Source organism: Bombus vancouverensis, chromosome 18 (genome assembly GCF_051014615.1).
Source record: "Bombus vancouverensis nearcticus chromosome 18, iyBomVanc1_principal, whole genome shotgun sequence".
In the NCBI taxonomy this organism is placed as follows: Eukaryota; Metazoa; Arthropoda; class Insecta; order Hymenoptera; family Apidae; genus Bombus; species Bombus vancouverensis.
Window position 1 is genome coordinate 694,508 of NC_134928.1, and position 9,007 is coordinate 703,514.

General features: G+C 35.6%; 1 non-coding gene and 1 pseudogene across 1 annotated transcript; both read left to right on the top strand.

Moving 5' to 3' along the window:
• The first annotated feature begins 246 nt into the window (after positions 1–246).
• LOC117161791 (U6atac minor spliceosomal RNA) lies at positions 247–353 on the top strand. Its single transcript, XR_004465079.1, has one exon. It is a non-coding gene; the product is annotated as a U6atac minor spliceosomal RNA (small nuclear RNA).
• A 5,449-nt stretch (positions 354–5,802) lies between these two features.
• LOC117161792 (U6atac minor spliceosomal RNA) lies at positions 5,803–5,885 on the top strand (annotated as a pseudogene).
• Positions 5,886–9,007: the final 3,122 nt, after the last annotated feature.

A 9,007-nucleotide genomic window follows, 5' to 3' on the forward strand; every position in this document is an offset into this window, starting at 1 on the left:
GCAAGCGGCCAGCCCCCCTCCCCCTTGCGTGTGCTGTGGCTGGATGTACTTTCTGGGAGTACATGGTTAAACGTGCTTGGTGTTACGCACACAGGGGCCCGACGATCAACTCGCACAACACTGGTCTACTGTCATCCCGCCCGTGGATGTTTTAGCCGGTAAGAATCCGGCACTACATTCTGCCCACCTGCGTTAGGGTGGTAAAGTGTCTATGAAGATTTCCTCCACGTAAAAAAAAAATTTTTTTTTTATTATGAAAGGAGAGACGTTTAACACTCCCGTAGACAAGGGTGGAACACACATATAAATGGTAAGGCACTGTCGCCTTTCGGCGGCACTTACCAGATCTTTTTGGAAGGACCGCGGAGGGATTCCGCTATGCTAATAATTTTATGTTAAAAATAATTATTGGCATATAATAATTTTTGGTGCTAATAATTTTTCCTTTTGAGCATTGGATTTCGAACAATATATTAGACGCGAATCTAGATGTTTGATCCATTGACATCGTGTAATCAAAAACGAAATAGATAAAAAAATTTGATATACAACACAGTATTACTGAGTGAATTTACACTATTAATTACCAAATTCCAGACATGAACAACATAATCATAGGCAAAACTTGGATACATACCGGTGGTTAGAAGGTGGCGCCTATTGACATTCTGAATCAACTTCAGTAAACGTATTTCTTTGAATGATGAAATCAAAGATGTTATACGAGTAGCGATAATACCGTAACCTGTTTATAATTTAATTAGACATAATGTTACTTATAAGCTTGTAAAAAGTTTCTATTTGTAAATTGGTTCGTTAATTATTTTGTTTTACTTTATTTATATGATCATATATTACTTTATATCCTTTTATTTCATTTTATGTTTCTTTATCTCCTTTATTTATTTTATTTCATCAGCATAATTTTCTTTAATCTGTTCTATCTTTTCTAATAATCTGTGTGTACTGTAATTTTAAAGCCATTGGTTTGGATTCATTATAACTAATATTTTATTGATCTGCGGCATTTCACTCAATATCACACCATTATGTTATTATTATTATATTATATTATTATATAGTTATTATAATATTAAAACTGTTTTGAGAATAAACGCTAAGGAAGGTACACATTATACAATTGTTTATCGAAATCATTGCAATGTCTCGTAGCAGCATTGCTGTCAATGATATTAGCATAGTCGTCTGTGCTATGTGTATCAATACAAGCGTCGGATGCGTGTATCAGCTGGTGTTGCTATGAGAGTGGTTCAGACAGACGATCAATGTAAGCCATTCAATTCGGATTTAAGACTCAGACTGCGGATTTCAGACGCAGCCGCGTAAGGCGCGGCTGTACGGCTAAGGAAATTCCATCTTTAGACGAGTGTCAGTCATGTACTTACATACGTTTAAGGCGGATTCTATATTTGAAAATTTTTGAAAACCAGTTGTAAGTAAAATTTTCAGAATTAAAAGAGAAACGTGTGTTTATAATTTCCAACATCAGAAAGTATTGATTCTTTATTGCGAACGAAATGTCATTTAGATATGTTAAATCTTACACATTAAACCTTCAAAAGGGCAACTCGATTACAAAAATAGTTTCTGAATTCCATTTTCATGAAATGAGCAATTCACGTAAATTATATGATACTCCACTGAAAAAATTCCTAACTTTAAAGTCAAAAAATGATCGATTTGATGTGCAATGACCCTTATTGGAAAACAGGAGCATGTTTCTTCAATGTTTCAGTTATGCAAATGGGTGTGAGCCATACCACCATTTGATACTTATACTGTCTTTTCTATCGTTACTTGGTATTCTATCTGGCACTTCGAGACTGAAAAAACTGAGGTTTTACATTTTCTTCCTGTGATTCTTGTTTTCCTTTATTCGATTTAATTTAGTCAGCTTTTCGTAACAGCCTATATCTACAATTGTAACTAAGCGTACAGGTAATAATACATAGATAATAGCAATAGATAATGAAAAATAAATAATAAATAAATAGGTAATAATGTATTAATTAATTCAATGCTTCAGATAGAACGTTTTAGTTTTATAAAAGGAGCAAATAGGACATTTTTATCAAGAAATGACTTGAAATCATATTATTGAGATATGTATAATTTTATGTGCTAGACTAGGTTAGCTGCGTAGTAGCGAAGCATGTATGTGAATATCAGTGTGTGCAATCGTGTGTGAGCGCGGCGTCTCGAAAACAAAGAAATGTAAACTGTTGAGTTAACAGTCTGGTATGGAAGAAAGTACTGAGATGCGTGCAAGTGAGTGTCGATGAATATCACTGAAATCGTTTATCAAATATAAATTCTAACTGTAAATTTAGTGTTCTTGTACCATAATTTCGGCTATTAAGATCCAAAAGTCTGAAGATGTATTTAATTAGTATTTTTAAATATACGTAAACGCAAACATAGTAAGGAGAAAACAAAGAATAGAAGTGAAAGATAGAAAAATTTGTTATGACATTAGTGGTTTCAACATATGTACGTGGTATGCAATAAAATGTCCTATCGATTTTTAAAGGTAGGACAATTTAATTTACGACACTTTGTATTAGAACATTATAAATTGGTAAAAACATCTAAAAAAACAATTAGAGTAAATAAATCATGCTGTTTCTAGATCCCTACAAGCTGCATAGGATTTTCTGACTTTGTTTAAAAGGTTAAAAGTATGAAGAGCTTGAAATATTTCGACTAGTGGAAAAAATAAAAATTATTCCCAAAATTCTTACGAGGGAAGTTATTTAAAAAAAAAGTTAACTCTCCTTGGCAATAAAAAAAACCTACTAAATTATAAAAGATGTTTTGAAAAAATTAAGTGATTAAAAAGTATTAATTTTCGAGTGTTCTGTTTACGAAAAGTCATTACAAATGATGGACTTTCGGTTTGGTTCGGGGCGAGGGTAACACGTGAATGGAGTGCTCTGTGGAAAAAGTGAAGTGTGAAGGGAAAAAGGAGAAGGAAACACAAAGTGACACGAAGAAGTCAAAATAAAGGGTGAGCAGACGAGGAAAAGTGAAAGAAAAGCGAAAAGAAGACAGTAACGAGAGAGAGATGCAAATAAGAAAACTAGAAGAGAAGAGGTTAAGGAGTCGGAAACACGGCAAAAGAAGTAAGGTGGGGAAACGACAGATGACGACAAACAGTGGAATGCCAAGGAACACGGGTAATACGGATGATAAGGCAGATTTCAAAAATACATTGGATAAATACAGCTTGTGAGAAAAATAGACACCAACCAGGGAGAAAGGAATGGAGGTAATGATGGAAAAAATGGAGAAAATAGAAAGAGGATTCGAGACAATGATAAAGGAAATAAAAGGTATATTCGAAAAGGAAGTGGCGGAGATGAAGAGGAAAATGAAAGCGGAAAGAGAAAGAAGGGAGAGAGAGAGAGAGAGAAGTGTGGAAAAGGGAAAAGAAAGAACTATTGGGCAGAGTCAGAAGAATCGAGGAGGAGAAGGACAGGGCAGAGAGAGAGAGAGAGAGAGAGAGAGAGAAAAGAAGAAGGAACATAGTAATCAAAGGAGTAGACTGGAACGAAGGAAGCAATGCAGAGACAGTAAAGGAGTTCATAAGAGAAAAAATGAAAATAGGGGCAGAAATAGAAAGAACACATATGATAAGGGTGAGGGACAAAAACACAATAATAGTGGCGACGATGAAATCAATAGAGGAAAAAATGAGGATAATGGAGGAACAAAGCAAATTGGAAAAGGAGGTATACATAGATGACGATCTGACAAAAAAAGAAAGGGAGCTACAGCAACAAATAAGAAGGATAACGAGATTAAGAAGGGAAAAGGGCGAAGATGTGAGGATAGAATATAAGTAACTAAAAATAGAAAACAGATGGTACAGGTGGAACGAAAATGAAGAGAGGCTGGAGGAAGAAAGAAAGAGAGGGGAAGAACAATGAAAGAAGGGGAAAAAGGGGAAAATGGGGGGCCTACAAAGGGGATGAAAATGTGCTTCTGGAATGTGGCAGGGTTGATAAGTAAGGTCAAGGAGGTGTGGAAATATTTGAAGAAATTCGACGTGATCAAGCTCACGCACGGTTACAGAGACCACTGATTAGTGGTAGCAGATTTACTGCATTGGCAACGAAATGATTGCGGATTTTGTCAATACCACCTAATGACAAAATCCGCAATGACTTAATTACCAACCCAATATATAGCTATCGGAACGAGACCTGATATTTTTGCACGGTAAGTAAACTGTCTCAATATAATCGGAACTCAAAAGCAATACATTTGACCGCTGTGAAAAAGGAATGTAGATACCTGAATCAGTAGACGCCAGTTAGATGGAAAAAAAAATTAAATTTGTAGAAAGAAAGAGTGAAAAAAGATTAGACAAGATTAAGTCGTGCTTTATTCTCTTTACAATTGAATATGTCTGCAGAACAGCAAGGAATATTTTAGTAATAGCATTTTACAATTAATTTGAAGATATCTAATACGAAAATTGAAATGTACCATAACGTAATAGTAAAATGATTAAGAAATATGATAAATACAGATATGTACGTATGAGTAACATTTTGTATGTAAATTAATTTTTAAGAAATGGACAGGTGCTATATTTTAATCTTTCAGTTTCGACAAAGAAGATAATTCCTTTGACAAATTTTGTACAAATTGAAATCAGAAAATAAAATAAAAACGTATACAACTTTCTATTAACTTTCGAAATCATTTTAAAAACAATTACAAATAACATATGAGTTGTACGAATAAAAATAGTTAGATCCGAATCATTATCCACGCTAAACCCTTATTTATTTAGTATCAATTCAAATTTTTCTCATAGAAAAGGAATGTCACGTGAAAGTATTTAATGCAAAGTTTAATTAAGAGTTTCCACGCTATTGACCATTCATTTGCGTACACGTTCGAACGTCCCTTGTGATAGGCTCCTCTTATTATTTTATTTACATCGTTCTTAACAATATGAGTAAAACAAACGTAGAAAAAATTAGTTATTGGTATACTACCTGTAGCAGACTGCAGAACTAAAAAGAAGGCAGAAAATAGCGTGAAATTAAAAATTTTGGCGGGTTTAAAAAAATGTGTTTTTTAAAAAGAAAAAATAGTCCTTAAGGTGCTATAATAAACTTTTTGACGAACTTTCAGGTCACTCAGGATCCTCTCCTTGCCTCTTAACACTACTGTTACTACAAGAAATATAATAGCAGCAAAAATATATTAAGAGCTTTATAATAGATTTAATAATAATACTTTTAATTAAGGGAATTATTTACCTTTGCCCCTTGTATTATGAGAGGGCTATGAAAAAAGTACATCTCCTTCATGAGGCTACTTAGAATACTTCCTATGATATACATTGCCACATTAAGAATCAAATACTTTCCAATCAGCTAGAACCTCGGCGAGGCAGCCAGCTACGGCCGTTAAAGCCCAGAACTGAAGACGACCCGTCGCGAGTTCGAATCCTCGGCATAAGGACTCCCATCTAAAAAGGGACGGAAAAACCAAAATTTCTCTTAGAATAATACAAACAGGCAAGCGGCCAAGCTCTCCTCCCTTGCGTGTGCTGTGGATGTACTTTCTGGGAGTACTTGGTTTTTAAACGTGCTTGGTGTTAAGCACACAGGGGCCCGACGATAAAAACTCGCACTGGTACACTGTCCCGTTCGTGAAGGTTTTAGCCGGTAAGAATCCAGCACTACATTCTGCCCGTCCCCACAGGGTGGTAAGGTAGGTGTCTATGAAGATTTCCTCCACGTAAAAAAAAAAAAAATATTTTTGTAGTATGAAAGGAGAGACGTTTAACATTCCCGTAGACAAGGGGGAACACATATAAATTGTATCACTGGCGAATAATCTTTATCAATAATCGACATGAAAGTAGGTGTTACGCCACGATGCTTACCACAGGCTGTATTTTCTAACCGTCGCTCGCGGTCCTACGGTGTCGCAGGCAAACCGTCTTATCTGCCCGCCGGATCATATACAATGTATCGACGGGAGCATAGTTGTCGCCAAGCAGCGAGCCCTAGAAACGTCGATTTTTGTCCGTAACGTTTTCGACACAAGAAGAACCATACGTGATCATAGGCGCGAGCGGCGGCGTGAAGCGAGCATAATGGGGGTCGTCTTCCAAACAAGACAAAGAAATGATCGAAAGGCAATCAGTCCCTTCTGACGAGCCAAGCGTTAGACATCGAGAGCTCTGACGAGCAAAATCAAAATCATATAGTTTAACGAATTCATTGAGAGATATCGTAAGGTCGAGTCAACTTTGTGTAATTTATTCATCATATTATTGTCAAATATATTATTTTATGTTCACCTGTCAATACAGTGTTACTTCATTGAACCACCTCTGTTATCTTAATCGAAACAGGGGAACGACTATTTTGCGGCGTCGAATAACAGAATCGTAGCGAGAATTTACGCCTCTCGCTGACGCGTTTTCCTAGCGGTCGCGTCTCTCCGCGAAAGGTCGTAACAGTATAAAAAAGAACATAGTCGGACTACATGCCGTTGAATAGGGATGGGGGGGGGGCAGAATTATAAAAAAACCAGGAAAAGCTAGAAGAAGAGAAGGAGAAAAGGGAATGAACAAGCGAAAGTGTGGAAAAATACCTGGAGGAATGTAAAGACTGGACCTGCAGTCCAAGGGAAGAACAGTAGAGGAAACGTGGACTGAAATCAAAAAGAAGATAAACGAAGCAATGCCAAAGAAGAAAGTGAAGATAAGGAAATGGGGTATGGGAGAGAAAGCGTGGTACAACAAGGAGTGGAAAGAAAGGAAAAGAGAGATGAGAAGGGAGATGACAAAGTTTATGAAAGGAAAATGTAGCAGAGAAGCGCTCATAGAGGGAAAAAAGAAAAGAAAAGAAAAGAAGCAAAAGAAAGCAACGGCGGAAAACGGGTTAGAAAATGAGGTACGAAAGTACGCACCGAAGGAAGTGGGGGTGGCGTTATGGGAGTTAAGGGGGGGCTAAGGTTAATTCGTACAAAAAAGGCATGTTTCTGTGAATTTTTTGTGACGACACAGTTAGAATCTCTTTATTAAAACCAATAATACACTAAAGTATGACATTCGAAGTATTGTTAAGGAAATTCGAGGATTTGGGAATACAAATAATTGACTATATTTCCCACACAACAGTTATACATCTATATTACACTCTGAAGAACGTCTTGCACGCACGCTTGTCGCCAACCGACTAGATTAGATTCTTCTAACATCTGGCAACAGTCTTTTGTCTCCACTAAGTCCTTGACGCCCTCTAACCCTTACACACACACTCTCATGTACAGTGTAAATGTATCATTTCCCTAACACGCCTCCTTACATTTATACTGTACACTTAATTTTATTTACATACTTGTCGAATTAACAAAATATTTAACATTTATCGCTTTATTTACATTTCTCTTATTTTACATTCATCCATGACCTAAACCTTTCAAATTTCTCTCTACACAGTGCCTTCGTAAAAATATCCGCAGTGTTTTCTTCTGTACTTACTTTTATTATGTTTATCTTATTTTCCTTTACGTACTCGTGAACGTAGTGGTAATGAACTTCGATGTGTTTAGAATTTTTTGTAAAAGTTCCGTATTTTGCTATACTCATTACTCCAGAGTTATCCTCATAGATTTTTACAGGGTTATCGTCTACATTTACATCGAAGATTTTCATTAGTTCTCTGATAGTCATTACTTCGCTCACCGCTTCCGATAGAGCTACATACTCTGCATACGTCGAGGCTTTTGTCACACACCTTTGTTTTTTAGACTTCCATCCAATTACATTTCCATACAATCTAATTACATACCCAGAAGTCGATTTCCTATCTATATGATCTCCTGCCCAATCAGCGTCCACATAACAATCTATCGTTTCGCACTTTTCATTTCTTTTATAATGTAGCCCTAAATCTCTAGTCCGGTACAAATATTTCAATATTCGCAAGGCATATTTAAAATGTGTCTCGTTACAACAATCTTGAAATCTACTCAGATAATTCACACTATAACTTATATCGGGTCTGGTATTTACACTAATATACAGCAATGCGCCAATTAAATTCTTGTATCCAATGTCCTCTCTATTTATCTCAGCTTTTTCAATTTTTAAGTTGGTCTCCATAGGTGTACAGTACAATTTGCTGTTATGTAATTTATATTTGTTTGCTAATGATTCTATGTATTTCTTTTGGCTTAATCTCATTTCATTTTTTAAATAATCATACTCTATATTTATTCCAAGATATTCTTTTACTTCACCTAAATCTTTCATTTCAAATTTATCAGTTAATAATTTTTTTACACTTTGTATCTTCCCTTTGTTTTTACTACAAATCAACAAATCGTCTACGTATATTAACAAATAAACAACATTTTCTCCCTCTCCAAAAGTATATAGGCACAGCTCTATATTGTTCTTTTTAAAACCTAATCTCGTCACATACTTATCAAAACACTCATACCAGTCCCTCGGACTTTCTTTTAACCCATAAAGCGCTTTCGATAATTTACAAACTCTATTCGTTCCGTCCGCATATCCCTTTGGTTGATTTACATATACCTCCGAGGTTACTTCACCATTTAAAAAGGCAGTTTCTACATCCATTTGCTCAATTATTAATTCATTTTGACAACAATATGATAGCAATATCTTAAAGGTCTGATTACTCGCCACTGGAGAATATATGTCATCGGCTACGTTTCTTTGTTGAAATCCCCTTACCACTAATCTAGCCTTATACCTGTCCTCTGATTTTTTCGTGTAAACCCATTTTACATCTAATACTTCTTTGCCTTTTACCCTTTCTACCAATTTCCAAGTTTTATTCTTATAGAGACATTCTATTTCCTTATCCATGGCCTGTTTCCAAACTTCATTATTTTCGCAACAAATCGCCTCCTCAAATGTACGAGGGATATCTACTTTACAATAATTTGCATGAATCTCGCAAATATTTTCCTTTTCTGG